At 48.3% G+C, this 14,949-nt stretch overlaps 1 protein-coding gene across 2 annotated transcripts in view; it reads left to right on the top strand.

Moving 5' to 3' along the window:
* The window catches only part of slc29a3 (solute carrier family 29 member 3), a 42,805-nt gene that overhangs the window by 5,592 nt on the left and 22,264 nt on the right, over positions 1-14,949 (top strand). Inside the window, exon 1 of one of the 2 annotated variants that reach the window (XM_078199373.1) lies at positions 12,636-12,800. The exons of the other annotated variant lie outside the window; for it this stretch is intronic. The gene's annotated coding sequence lies outside the window, so the exon portion shown is untranslated. Of the gene's footprint in view, positions 1-12,635; positions 12,801-14,949 lie in introns of those variants that run through there. 2 annotated transcript variants of the gene reach the window in all.

Genomic DNA, 14,949 nt, shown 5'->3' on the forward strand with positions numbered 1-14,949 from the left:
TGAAGGACATTCGTGAACCAGATGGGTTTTTCCAACAATGGTTTCATGGTCATCAGTGGATTCTTAATTCCAGATTTTTAAAATTTGAATTCAAATTCCACCATCTGCCGTGGCGGGATTTGAACCCAGGGTCCCCAGAACACTGGCTGAGTTTCTGGATTAATAGTCTAGCGATAAAACCACTAGGCCATCGCCTCCCTTAGGATTGGGCAACAAAGGCTATCCTTGCCAGCGACACCCACATCCTGTGAAAGAATATGTGAGGGTTGCTTTTCAAGGCCTCTTGTGATTTAGTTAATTGACTCAAGCTGGTCTCCTGGATTCAAGCACATTCTGGTTGGTTGGCGAGCGGGGAAGTGTTTTGCGATACTTCTGACAGATGCAATGCCGTTCTTTCCAAGTACAAATGTTAACAGAAAGGTTGTCATTTAAATAACGCCTTTTACATCCTCAGGATATCCCAAATGCTTTACAGCCAATTAGGAAATTCTTAAGTGTCATCACTCAACATTCAATCACCGCATACTCCAACAAATACAAGGTGTTAATGGCTAGATAATCTGATTTGTAATGTTCCCTGAGCAATAAATTTGTCCAGGACACGGGAAATACCTCCCTTAGTCTTCTTTCAAATATGAGTTGGAATGGGGTAGGCACAGTAAGAAGTCTCACAACACCAGGTTAAAATCCAACAGGTTTACTTGGAATCAGAAGCTTTCGGAGCGCCTCTCCTTCATCAGGACTCACTCGCCTGATGAAGGAGCAGCGCTCCGAAAGTACGTGATTCCATATAAACCTGTTAGATTTTAACCTGGTGTTGTGAGACTTCTTTCTTTGAAATAATGAAACGGAATCTTTTACCCTTTGCTTCAGGGAACAGATCAAGCCCCAATTAATATCCAAAAAGTAACACCTCCAACAGTGCAGCACTCCCCCAGTACCGCACTGGCAGTGTCAGTCTGGATCATGCTTTCAAGTATCTAGAGTGGGCTTTGATTTGATTTGAATTGATTTATTATTGACACATGTATTAACATACAGTGAAAAGTATTGTTTCTTGCACGCTATACAGGCAAAACATACCATTCATAGCGAAGGAAACGAGAGGGTGCAGAATGTCGTGTTACAGTCATAGCTAGGGTGTAGAGAAAGATCAACTTAATGCAAGGCAAGCCCATTCAAAAGTCTGACAGCAGCAGGGAAAAAGCTGTTCTTGAGTTGGTTGGTATGTGACCTCAGACTTCTGTATATTTTTCCCAATGGAAGAAGGTGGAAGAGAGAATGTCCGGGGTGCGTGGGGTCCTTAATTATGCTGGCTGCTTTGCTGAGGCAGTGGGAAGTGTAGACAGAGTCAATGGATGGGAGGCTGGTTTGCGCGATGGATTGGGCTACATTCACAGCCTTTTGTAGTTCCTTGCGGTCTTGGGCAGAGCAGGAGCCATACCAAGCTGTGATACAACCAGAAAGAATGCTTTCTATGGTGAATCTGTGAAAGTTGGTGAGATTCGTAGCTGACATGCCAAATTTCCTTAGTCTCCTGAGAAAGTAGAGGCGTTGGTGGGTTTTATTAACTATAGTGTCGGCATGGGGGGACCAGGACAGGTTGTTGAACCCACGTTCCTCAGGTGGTCAATGTGCTGCCCATATGTCATGGGTGACAGCGCTGTCTTATCTTAGTGGGAAGTTTAACAACACCAGGTTAAAGTCCAACAGGTTTATTTGGTAGCAAAAGCCACACAAGCTTTCGAAGCTCTAAGCCCCTTCTTCAGGTGAGTGGGAATTCTGTTCACAAACAGAGCTTATAAAGACACAGACTCAATTTACATGAATAATGGTTGGAATGCGAATACTTACAACTAATCAAGTCTTTAAGAAACAAAACAATGGGAGTGGAGAGAGCATCAAGACAGGCTAAAAAGATGTGTATTGTCTCCAGACAAGACAGCCAGTGAAACTCTGCAGGTCCACGCAACTGTGGGAGTTACAAATAGTGTGACATGAACCCCATATCCCGGTTGAGGCCGTCCGCGTGTGTGCAGAACTTGGCTATCAGTTTCTGCTCAGCGGCTCTGCGCTGTCGTGTGTCGCGCAGAGCCGCTGAGCAGAAACTGATAGCCAAGTTCCGCACACACGCGGACGGCCTCAACCGGGATATGGGGTTCATGTCACACTATTTGTAACTCCCACAGTTGCGTGGACCTGCAGAGTTTCACTGGCTGTCTTGTCTGGAGACAATACACATCTTTTTAGCCTGTCTTGATGCTCTCTCCACTCCCATTGTTTTGTTTCTTAAAGACTTGATTAGTTGTAAGTATTCGCATTCCAACCATTATTCATGTAAATTGAGTCTGTGTCTTTATAAGCTCTGTTTGTGAACAGAATTCCCACTCACCTGAAGAAGGGGCTTAGAGCTTCGAAAGCTTGTGTGGCTTTTGCTACCAAATAAACCTGTTGGACTTTAACCTGGTGTTGTTAAACGTCTTACTGTGTTTACCCCAGTCCAACGCCGGCATCTCCACATTATCTTAGTGGGCCAAGGATATCATCTAAAACAAAGATTGTAAGAGAAAGGTACGAGTGAAATTCGGGCTGATATCTGCTGGTTAAGAACTTCTAGTGTTTGTACATGGAAGTGTTGGGGGGGTGAGTAGATTTTGAGTTTCTGTCAGGGTTTGAGTTTCTGCCTGCGGTGAAATTTCTGTCTTCGTCATTTCCTGTGGTTTTTTTTTGTTGCATGTGTTGTCTCAGTATTTGTCATGAGGAATTGTTCTGGATTTTCTGTTTTGCTGTCGAAATCTTTTTACCAATATCATCGATATTAAGCATCAGGTGAAGGGTCGAAACCTTTGGTCCACATCACAAGTGGGCTGGGAGTTTCTGACGTCTTGCATTGGTTTGGTTTACCGCAAGGCTGCTATTTGCAATTTAATTGAGTGCTTTGCATTTCTATCGCGAGGAGGAAGAGAGAGTTTGCTGAGTTTCACAAACCTGCTCAAGGACACGGGCGATGGCTACTTGTGACACAGGGCTCCTGACTGGTCAGCATTTACAATCACTGGCCAAGAACAGATTTGTTTCTTCTCCAGCATCTTTCACAATCTCAGCACCTCCGGAGGTACTTTGCAGACAATGAAATACTTTTGAAGGCCAGTTTGTTTTGATTTGATTTGATTTATTATTGTCACATGTATTAGGATACAGTGAAAAGTATTGTTTCTTGCGCGCTATATAGACAAAGCATACCGTTCATAGAGAAGGAAAGGAGAGAGTGCAGAATGTAGTGTTACAGTCACAGCTAGGATAGTGAATCTGTGGAATTCTTTACCACAGAGAGCTATAGAGGCTGGGTTGTTCAGTCTGTTCAATGTTGAGACATTTGCTACCAAATAAATCTGTTGGACTTTAACCTGGTGTTGTTAAAACTCTTACTGTGTTTACCCCAGTCCAATGCCTGCATCTCCACATCATAATGTTGACACAGACAGATCTTTTAAAAAAAATATTTTGAAGATTTTTCCCCATTTTGTAAGTGACAGAACAAATCCTCAAGATTGGTACGGTACAGCACAGCACGGCACAATCATTTTACCTGATCTGATTTGATTTATTATTGTCACATGTATTAACATACAATGAAAAGTATTGTTTCTTGCATGTTATGCAGCCAAAGCACACCGTTCATAGAGAAGGAAAGGAGAGAGTGCAGAATGTAGTGTTACAGTCATAGCTAGGGTGTAGAGAAAGATCAACTTAACGCGAGGTAGGTCCATTCAAAAGTCCGATGGCAGCAGGGAAGAAGCTGTTCTTGAGTCGGTTGATACGTGACCTCAGACTTCTGTATCCTTTTCCTGACAGAAGAAGGGGGAAGAGAGAATGTCCGGGGTGCGCGAGGTCCGTGATTATGCTGGCTGCTTTCCAGATACAGAGAGAAGTGTCTCAGTTGCACTGTAGGAAAGACAGCAGCCAATTTGTGCACAGCAAGCTCCCACAGAGTACAATGTGATTAAATGACCAGATAATCTGTTTCTGTATGAAGCTGGTCGAGGGATGATGATCCACTCAAGGGAACAGATGTTGCCTGGGTTTGTCATCCCACCTAAAAGACGGCACTACTGACAGTGCCGCACTCCCCCAGCGTTGCACTGATGGGGGTATCAGTTGGGGAAATGTGATCAGGTATCTGGATTGGGGACACAATCGCCCCCCCCCCCCTCCTCACCCCAGAGATAAGAATGGCGGCGGCACACGACCCATGGATTGACTTGCCAGATTATTGAGATCCGACCATGCGATGTGTGGTTGGTGTCACGTATTGGCCAGATTAGAAAGGATTGGTGGAATCCCTTTCCTGAGGCACATTAAGAAACCAGTTAGAAATCATGGAAACCCTACAGTGCCGAAGGAGGCCATTCGGCCCGTCGAGTCTGCACCAACAACAATCCCACCCAGGCCCTATCCCTGTAACCTCACATATTTACCCTGCTAATCCCTCGAACCTACATATCCCGGGACACCAAGTGGCAATTTAGCATGGCCAATGCACCTAACCCGCACATGTGGGAGGAAACCGGAGCACCTGGAGAAAGCCCATGCAGACACGGGGAGTGCATGCAAATGCCACACGGACAGTGACCTGAGCCGGGAATCGAACCCAGGTCCCTGGAGCCGTGAGGCAGTAGTACTAACCACTGTGCCACCGTGGCATCCATTTGGAGTTTTAGGATGTCGTACATAACAATGAGAGCAATTCCCGGGAAAGTGTCCTCATGTGTGTTTGTGACATTGTAAATATGATGAAACGATTTTTGCTGTTGACTATTTGCAATGATAATTTCAATCTAAAGATTTACAGGGATCACTCCCTCCCCTTCCCCTTTGCCTCGATTGAATTCTATTGACTTTGTGTCGGCCACAACAGCTTTATCAAAAAGGTTACATTGCTTTAAAGTTAAAAGTGTTGAGAATGTAGACTCAATCTGCTGTGACAGTATTCTGCTTGATGCCTGAATATTGCTGATATTGGTTTATTGACCTACACACTGGCAAGTACACATTCATGTACAACCTCAATTTTAGAGTGAAAGAACCAAGGATAGTCTTGTCTTTGCTTGTTCCTTCATGTATTATTGAAGATGTATTGAATGTTGTTGTGTTATAGAAGTCCTGGCAGATTTGTTGACTGGAAGGCAATGCTTCCAGCTGAATAATAGTCTGCCCTTAACAACAATAGTCGTTAAATGTATAAGCATGAAGACTTGCCTAACAGTTCAATATTGAGAAAGACCTCAATGTTATTAAGTTATGGGTGGAAGATTTGTTGAGGGCCTTGAACTCCTCAATAATGCACGTACTCACATAAAAGGTGACCTCTATTTACCCCTGTTAGGGAAATGTCTTTATTAAAGTTAAAATTTATTTATTAGTCACAAGTAGGCTTACATTAACACCGCAATGAAGTTACCGTGAAAATCCCCTAGTCACCACACTCCGGCACCTGTTCAGGTACACCGAGGGAGAATTTAGCATGGCCAATTCACCTAACCAGCACGTCTTTCGGACTATGGGAGGAAACCGGAGCACCCGGAGGAAACCCACGCAGACACGGAGAGAACGTGCAGACCCCGCACCGATGGTGACCCAAGCTGGGAATCGAACCCAGGTCCCTGGCACTGTGAGGCAGCAGTGCTAACCAGTGTGCCACCCTAAGGTGCGCCATAGGAATGCTAATCAAAGTGAGCCAGATAAAGTAGGACAGACGATCCAAACATTTGGTTAAATTAGGAGGGTTTTAAGGGTTGCCTGAAAGGAGGGAAGCGGGACCGAGTGCTTTAGGCAAGCGGTTCAAGAAGTTAAGGCCCAGGCAGCTGAAGGCACAGTTGCCAAACGGTGGGGCAAAGAAAACAGTGAAGGCAGAGAGCTTGGGGTGGATCAAAAGACAAAAGTGGTTCCAGAGGAGGTGTAAAGGTGACAGCAGAATAGCAGAGGCGATGCATGAAGCATGGAGAACCTGCTATCGTGGAGAATGCTCAAACATCCACGTTGTATTTTATCAATGAACAGTGAGGGTATACCACCTCCCACCTGCACCAGTAATTTGCTAAGTCAATCCATCAAATAAATTATCTAATTATCTTCCTGCAGCTGCCAAGTGGTAACAGGCATGTTTGTTTATCGTGGGAACATGCAAATTGCGCTGTGCGATGCAAAGCAGAACAAATGTTAATTAATCGTTCTGTCAGAGCTCCCTATCCCCATGAGCTTGCCGACTGTGGCTTGTGCTTTATATTTGGACTGTACCTTTCTGAATTAATGGTCTGGAGTTTGTACAGTGTGGGGAAATAAATGTGATAGCGCCCACACAGAGCACTTTAAGTGCAGTAAACCAACTCAAGGCACTTCCCACAAACCTAATGGACAATAATTAGCACCAATCTCTATGAGGGTATTAGAAATTTGTGACCCAATTTCACTGCTGAATGTGGACTATTCGATTCTATCCAAGGCCATCGCCAAGCGGGACAGGTCTGCTCTGGAGTTGCTGATCCATCCTGACCATTCTGCTCTGTACCCGGCAGGAAGGTCCCTGACAACCTCGCGCTACTCAGGGATACGGTCACCTCGGTGCAGGACAGGGGTGCGGACACCTGCCTCACCAATCTGAACCAGGAGAAGGCCTTTGACAGAATATCGCACACCTACATAGTGGATCTCCAAAATGGAACTGGGGAGGGAATCTGCAATTGGATCCAACTGCTCTGCACAGACATCAGTAGTGGGCGGCACGGTGGCACAGTGGTTAGCACTGCTGCCTCACAGCGCCAGAGGCCTGGGATCGATTCCCAGCTTGGGTCACTGTCTGTGCAGAGTCTGCACGTTCTCCCCGTGTCTGCGTGGGTTTCCTCCGGGTGCTCCAGTTTCCTCCCACAGTCCAAAGGTGTGCGGGTCAGGTGGATTGGCCGTGCTAAATTGACCCTAGTGTCAGGGGGTTTAGCAGGGTAAATATGTGGGGTTACGGGGATAGGGCCTGGGTGGGATTGTTGTCGGTGCAGGTTCAATGGGCCGAATGGCCTCCTTCTGCATTGTACGGATTCTATGATTCTATAATTCTAGTGCGGTTACAATCAAAGGGTGGGAATCAGAAAGCTTTTCAATGAAATCTGGAGTGAGATAGGGCTGCCCTCTCTCCCCCATCCTGCTTGTGTATTCACAGAATCATAGAATCCCTGCAGTACAGAAAGAGGCCATTCGGCCCATTGAGGTTGCACCGACTCTCCGGAAGAGCACCCACCCACCTATCCCCTATCCCGTAACGTCATGCATTTACCATGGTTAATCCACCTAACCTCCATATTTTTGGGCACCAAGGGCCAATTTATCGTGGCCAATTCCACCTAACCTGCACATCTTTGGACTGTGGGAGGAAACCGGAGCACCCGAAGGAAACCCACGCAGACACGAGGAGAATGTGCAGACTCCACACAGACAGTCACCCAAGGCCGGAATTGAACCCAGGCCCCTGGCGCTGTGAGGCAGCAGTGCCAACCACTGTGCCATGTGTTGTATCAAACCCTTTACTGTTTCCATCAAGAAGGATTCTGGCATAAGAGGAGTGACAATCCCAGGCAGTGGAGGCACTCAGGTCAAAGCCTCCCTGTATATGGACCATGTCACCATCTCCTGCTCGGATCCAGTGTCAGTGCATAGACTGATCAACATCTGTGAACAGTCTGAACTGGCTTCGGGTGCCAAGGTAAATCGTGGCAAGAGCGGGGCCATGTTCTTTGGGAACTGGGCTGACCAATCCCTTGTCCCTTTCACCGTCAGGCCAGTCAGCCTGATAATGCTGGGAATGTGGTCCTGAGGGACCAGGGCGCGTATTAGAAACTGATAGTGGCAAATAGGTATAATGAACCAAAAATGCTCCCTCTCCACCACGGGTAGGAATCTGGTCATTGGGTGTAAGGCATTCTCAGGCGTTACTGTACATGGCGCACGTCTGACCCATTCCCTACTCCTGCGCTGTGACAATCACCGGAGACACTTCCCACTTCATCTGGAGGTTGAAAATGGACAGTGTTCAAAGGGACATGAGGTACAAACCACTCAATAAGGGGGAAAAAAACGTACCCAACATCGCACTCATCCTGACGGCCCCTCTTAGTGTGCGGCTGCATCAAGCTGTGGATAGATCCTTGTTATGCAAACACCAAGTGTCTCTACATACTGAGATTCCCGGTGTTGGGAAGGATGGGTCTGGCCACATTGTCACGAAACACTCTAAGTAGGTGGACCATGCCGTACCACCTGTCCCTCATTGAAAAATGCATGCAGAAAACAAACCTTTGACCACGGGTCCATCAAGCACGTAATATCCTCAAGATCCTGAGGGAAAAGGAGATGTTGGATCTTGTCGGATGGATCCCTGAGCAGATTGTCAGAGTCATCTGGCAGAATGCCTCATCACCAGAACTTTCAAACAAGCACCGAGACCTGGCTTGGCTGGTGGTGAGAAGGCCTCTCCCCATCAGATCCTTTATACACTGCACGCTGCTCTCAAATTTCCTTGTGGAATGTGCGTTTGCAAAGAAGGTCTGGAGAGAGATGCAGTGGCATTTGTCAAAGTTTATTCCGACCTGTGACACAGGACTCTATGCTCTACGGGCTGTTCCCAGGAACGATCTTCCAGTGAAAAGAATTGTCCTCGACCGTGTGTGATAGACTGGCACATTCCTACGTCCAGGACAATGTGCTGAAGGGCGCTCTCAAACTTGGTGCAGCCATAATCAAATGTGTAAGGCCTTTCGGCCGCAGTGAAGTGAGGGGAGAGGAATTGTGTAGAACCCCCCCTCTCCCCCCACCCCACCCTCCCCCCACCTGCCTGTAGGACTCACATCGAAGGTACACAGTGAATATTACACATCACAATTGTATTGACACATCTCAGAATGCAACTTGATCGATGTCAACAACTTAAATACCTTTGCACCATCTGAACTGACCGTTTTGAGATGCCTGTCATGTTTCTTTGATTGTACTGAACCACCTCACAGTGCAACATGATGTACGTAGAGAACCAGAATGTTGTTGCACTGTGTGTGATGGCCATTTTGAACTCTTCGTAATGTTCTTTCAGCTAGTTTACAAATAAAGTACACTTTTGCGAAAGGAAATACCAATCTCTTCTTAGCCTTTTGGCTACGATCAAGCGTGAGGTTTGTTTCAGATTCCAGCGTCTGCAGTATTTTGCCTTTGTTATGAGAGATCAAGTTGCTCTGATCAGCTCAGATCATGTATGTCCCTTTCGCGAGGAACATAAACTGAATTAGAAACATAGAAACATAGAAAAACTACAGCACAAACAGGCCCTCCGGCCCACAAGTTGTGCCGAACACATCCCTACCTTCTAGGCCTACCTATAACCCTCCATCCTATTAAGCTCCATGTACTCATCCAGGAGTCTCTTAAAAGGTCCTATTGAGTTCGCCTCCACCACCACTGACGGCAGCCGATTCCACTCGCCCACCACCCTCTGTGTGAAAAACTTACCCCTAGCATCTCCCCTGTACCTACCCCCCAGCACCCTAAACCTGTGTCCTCTCGTAGCAGACATTTCCACCCTGGGAAAAAGCCTCTGAGAGTCCACCCGATCTATGCCTCTCAACATCTTATACACCTCTATTAGGTCTCCTCTCATCCTTCGTCTCTCCAAGGAGAAAAGACCGAGCTCCCTCAGCCTATCCTCATAAGGCATGCCACTCAATCCAGGCAACAGCCTTGTAAATCTCCTCTGCACCCTTTCAATCTTTTCCACATCCTTCCAATAGTGAGGCGACCAGAACTGAGCACAAGTGGGGTCTGACGAACTTGGAGTACTGGGAGTACTTGGAGTACTACTTGAATTTGAGTTGGTTTTCGGAGCAAGCAAGAAGATGGGTTAAGGGTTTGCTCCGTCCACTCTGCACATTGGCTCAGTAACTTTGAGAAAGGAATAACGTTCTTGTTAAAACACCAATCCACAGTAGGATACCAAACTCTTGGTCAGAGAGATGGATTTAAAGGAATGACTTAAAGAAGGAGACAGTGGTAGAGGGGCGAGAACAATTGAGGGAGGACGAAGGTGGGCTACCAAGGGAAGAGAGGTTAAAATAGAGAATGTGTCTGCAAGAGGGCAGAATTCAAAGAGGGCAGAGATGTCAAGGAGCTGTGGGGCTGGGGCCACGGAAGGGTTTGCACATGATTCCAAAGGTGAGGCACCGTCAAGTTAGGAGTTAATCCTGAGCGGCACGGTAGCACAGTGGTTAGCACTGCTGCTTCACAGCTCCAGGTGTCCCGGGTTCGATTCCCGGCTCGGGTTACTGTCTGTGTGGAGTTTGCACATTCTCCTCGTGTCTGCGTGGGTTTCCTCCGGGTGCTCCGGTTTCCTCCCACAGTCCAAAGATGTGTGGGTTAGGTTGATTGGCCAGGTTAAAAAAAAAATTGCCCCTTAGAGTCCTGAGATGCGTAGGTTAGCGGGATTAGCGGGTAAATATGTGGGGGTAGGGCCTGGGTGGGATTGTGGTCGGTGCAGACTCGATGGGCCGAATGGCCTCCTTCTGCGCTGTAGGGTTTCTATGATTCTATGATGCAGAGTCTGCACGTTCTCCCCATGTCTGCGTGGGTTTCCTCCGGGTGCTCCGGTTTCCTCCCACAGTCCGAAAGACGTGCTGGTTAGGGTGCATTGGCCGTGCTAAATTCTCCCTCAGTGTACCCGAACAGGCGCCGGAGTGTGGCGACTAGGAGATTTTCACAGTAACTTCATTGCGGTGTTAATGTAAGCCTACTTGTGACACTAATAAATAAACTTTAAACCTGGAAGAGAACACCAGTGAGATCCGGCATATTGTCAGTCAAGTGTCCAGAGTCCCACCATGCCAACATGTCACTGAAAATCAAAGTGAAGAAGGACTCACAACCGGCAGAATAACCAGAATTATACTTGGGCTGTGAATAATCCACACTGCAGCTGCCTTTGGAAATCCATCGGTCTAGTAGGGTCATAATTGCAGGAGTTGTGCCGCTGCCCCAACATTGTTAAAACGGGACCTCAGACAGCACTGGAATGATCTTAAATCTGTGCAAGGGAAATGTTAAATAACAGAGGGTGAGGGTTTGGAGACCTTTCATGCTGGTTTCTGGAGTATTTGTGGCATATTTGGTTGGGGTTTGGCAGACAGACAGACAGCAGGGCAATGCCGGGAGAATGAGAGTGATCCAGTCAATGCTGGGAGAGTGATCCAATCAATGTGGGGAGTGTGATCCAGTCAATGTGGGGAAGGTGATCCAGTCAATGCTGGGTGAGTGACCCAGTCAATGCTGGGAGAATGAGAGTGATCTAGTCAATACTGGTACAGTGATCCAGTCAGTGCTGGGTGAATAATCCAGTCAGTGCAAGGAGGGTGATCCAGTCAGTGCCAGGAGAGTGACCCAATCAGTGCAGGGAGGGTGATCCGGTCAGTGCTGGGTGAGTGATCCAGTCAGTGCTGGGTGAATGATCCAGTCAGTGCTGGGTGAGTGATCCAATCAGTGCCAGGAGAGTGATCCAATCAGTGCAGGGAGGGTGATCTGGTCAGTGCTGGGTGAGTGATCCAATCAGTGCTGGGTGAATAATCCAGTCAGTGCCAGGAGAGTGATCCAATCAGTGCAGGGAGGGTGATCCGGTCAGTGCTGGGTGAGTGATCCAGTCAGTGCTGGGTGAGTGATCCAATCAGTGCCAGGAGAGTGATCCAATCAGTGCAGGGAGGGTGATCCGCTCAGTGCTGGGTGAGTGATCCAGTCAGTGCTGGGTGAGTGGTCCAATCAGTGCCAGGATAGTGATCCAATCAGTGCAGGGAGGGTGATCCAGTCAGTGCTGGGTGAGTGATCCAGTCAGTGCTGGGTGAGTGATCCAATCAGTGCTGGGTGAGTGATCCAATCAGTGCAGGGAGGGTGATCCGGTCAGTGCTGGGTGAGTGATCCAGTCAGTGCTGGGTGAGTGATCCAATCAGTGCTGGGTGAGTGGTCCAATCAGTGCCAGGATAGTGATCCAATCAGTGCAGGGAGGGTGATCCAGTCAGTGCTGGGTGAGTGATCCAGTCAGTGCTGGGTGAGTGATCCAATCAGTGCTGGGTGAGTGATCCAATCAGTGCAGGGAGGGTGATCCGGTCAGTGCTGGGTGAGTGATCCAGTCAGTGCTGGGTGAGTGATCCAGTCTGTTCAGGGAGAGTGATCCAGTCAATCCTGGATGAGTGATCCAGTCAGTGCAGGGAGAGTGATCCAATCAGTGCTGGGTGAGTGATCCAGTCAGTGCTGGGTGAGTGATCCAATCAGTGCTGGGTGAGTGATCCAATCAGTGCAGGGAGGGTGATCCGGTCAGTGCTGGGTGAGTGATCCAGTCAGTGCTGGGTGAGTGATCCAGTCTGTTCAGGGAGAGTGATCCAGTCAGTTCTGGGTGAGTGATCCAGTCAATCCTGGATGAGTGATCCAGTCAGTGCAGGGAGAGTGATCCAATCAGTGCTGGGTGAGTGATCCAGTCAGTGCAGGGGGAGTGATCCAATCAGTGCAGGGTGAGTGATCCTGGGGGATCTCCATCCGGCCTGATTGGAGCTGGGGGCCCGCCCACATCCGGAGTGCAGCGCGCTGATTGGCCGCAGGGAGGTGGCGAGCAGGGTGTGGACGGGCCGAGCGGCGGAGCGGCTCCCGGTTCCCCTCCCGGTCCCGGTCTCTGTCCCGGAGGCGGCGATGGACCAGGAGCCCCAGGGCGGAGCTCCGCCACAGCGACACGGGTGAGTGGCGGAGCTCCGGCCCCGGAACCTCTTCCAGCTCCTGTTCCGGGCCAGCTCCATGTCTGTGTGTCTGTGAACACAGCAAGAGTTTAACAACACCAGGTTAAAGTCCAACAGGTTTATTTGGTAGCAAATGGCACTAGCTACCAAATAAACCTGTTGGACTTTAACCTGGTGTTTTTAAACTCTTACTGTGTTTACCCCAGTCCAACGCCGGCATCTCCACATCATGTCTGTGAACATACATGTGTGTGCCTGAACATGTGTCTGCCTGTGAACAGACATGTGTGTGTGAACATACATGTGTCTGAACACACATGCGCACGTCTGCGAACACACATGCACGTGTCTGCGAACATACATGCGCACGTCTGCGAACATACATGCGCACGTCTGCGAACATACATGCGCGCGTCTGCGAACATACATGTGTGCGTCTGCGAACATACATGCGCACGTCTGCCTACGAACATACATGCGCGCGTCTGCGAACATACATGCGCGCGTCTGCCTACGAACATACATGCGCGTGTCTGCCTACGAACATACATGCGCGTGTCTGCCTACGAACATACATGCGCACGTCTGCGAACACACATGCACGCGTCTGCGAACATACATGCGCACGTCTGCGAACATACATGCGCACGTCTGCGAACATACATGCGCGCGTCTGCGAACATACATGTGTGCGTCTGCGAACATACATGCGCGCGTCTGCCTACGAACATACATGCGCGCGTCTGCGAACATACATGCGCGCGTCTGCCTACGAACATACATGCGCGTGTCTGCCTACGAACATACATGCGCGTGTCTGCCTACGAACATACATGCGCGCGTCTGCCTACGAACATACATGCGCGCGTCTGCCTACGAACATACATGGGTCTGTGTGTCTGACTGTAAACCTTCAAGAGGGTAACCAAGTACAAAGAGGGTATCTGGGGGGTATGGGGGATGTATCTGGGGGATATCTGTGTCTCACTTGGGTTTTTAAAAGACAAAATTGTACCCGCCTCTACTACTGCCTCTGGCAGCTCGTTCCAGACACTCACCACCCTCTGTATGAAGAAATTGCCCCTTTGGACCCTTTTGTATCTCTCCCCTCTCACCTTAAACCTGTGCCCTCTAGTTTTAGACTCCCCTACCTTTGGGAAAAGATGTTGACTATCTAACTGATCTGTGCCCTTCATTATTTTATAGATCTCTATAAGATCACCCCTCAGCCCCCTACGCTCCAGAGAAAAAAGTCCCAGTCTATCCAGCCTCTCCTTATAACTCAAACCACAGGGTAGGGGAGTCCAAAACTAGAGGGCATAGGTTTAAGGTGAGAGGGGGAAGGTTTAAAAGGGACGTGAGGGGCAACTTCTTCACGCAGAATGAGGAGGTGGTAGAGGCGGGTACAATTACAACATTTACAAGATATTTGGACAAATACAGGGATGGGAAAGGATTAGAGGGATATGGGCCAAACGCAGGCAAATGGGACTAGTTCAGTTCAGGAAACCTGGTCGGCACGGACAAGTTGGGCCGAAGGGCCTGTTTCTGTGCTGTATACCTCTATGACTCTTAAGTCCCAGTAGGGGCAGAGGGCGGGAGGCTTCTGTATGTCACTGGGATATGGATGGATATTACTACATTACATGAATTATATAACTGGATACATAGACTTGTTACTGTAATACTGGCACTGGTTCTGAATGAGTTTGGGTGTGTGGCATTGACTGCATCCACACTCAAATCTGCAACGTTGTGTCTGTCCTCTGAGGTCGTGGTTACACATTTTTCTCCACCTTGTTCCTCTCCACATTCTAACCACACTTCATTTTCTAATGAACGCCAGTGTGAAGTGCAGTTTGTCCAGCCTGACTACAGCTTTTGTTGATGGCATTAAACTAGAATATGAGTTTTGTTTTAATCAAAATGCAACCTTAACAGATATTTGTACATTTTTAATTTGCATTTGTTATGCTTTTGTCAAAAAAAAAGAAGGTAAATGTGCAGGACGGCACGGTGGCACAGCGGTTAGCGCTGCTACCTCACAGCGCCAGGGACCCGGGTTCGATTCTGGCCTTGGGTCACTGTCTGTGTGGAGTTTGCACGTTCTTCCCGTGTCTGCGTGGGTTTCCTCCGGGTGCTCCGGTTT

The sequence above is a fragment of the Mustelus asterias genome, chromosome 28 (genome assembly GCF_964213995.1).
Source record: "Mustelus asterias chromosome 28, sMusAst1.hap1.1, whole genome shotgun sequence".
NCBI classification, from domain to species: domain Eukaryota; kingdom Metazoa; phylum Chordata; class Chondrichthyes; order Carcharhiniformes; family Triakidae; genus Mustelus; species Mustelus asterias.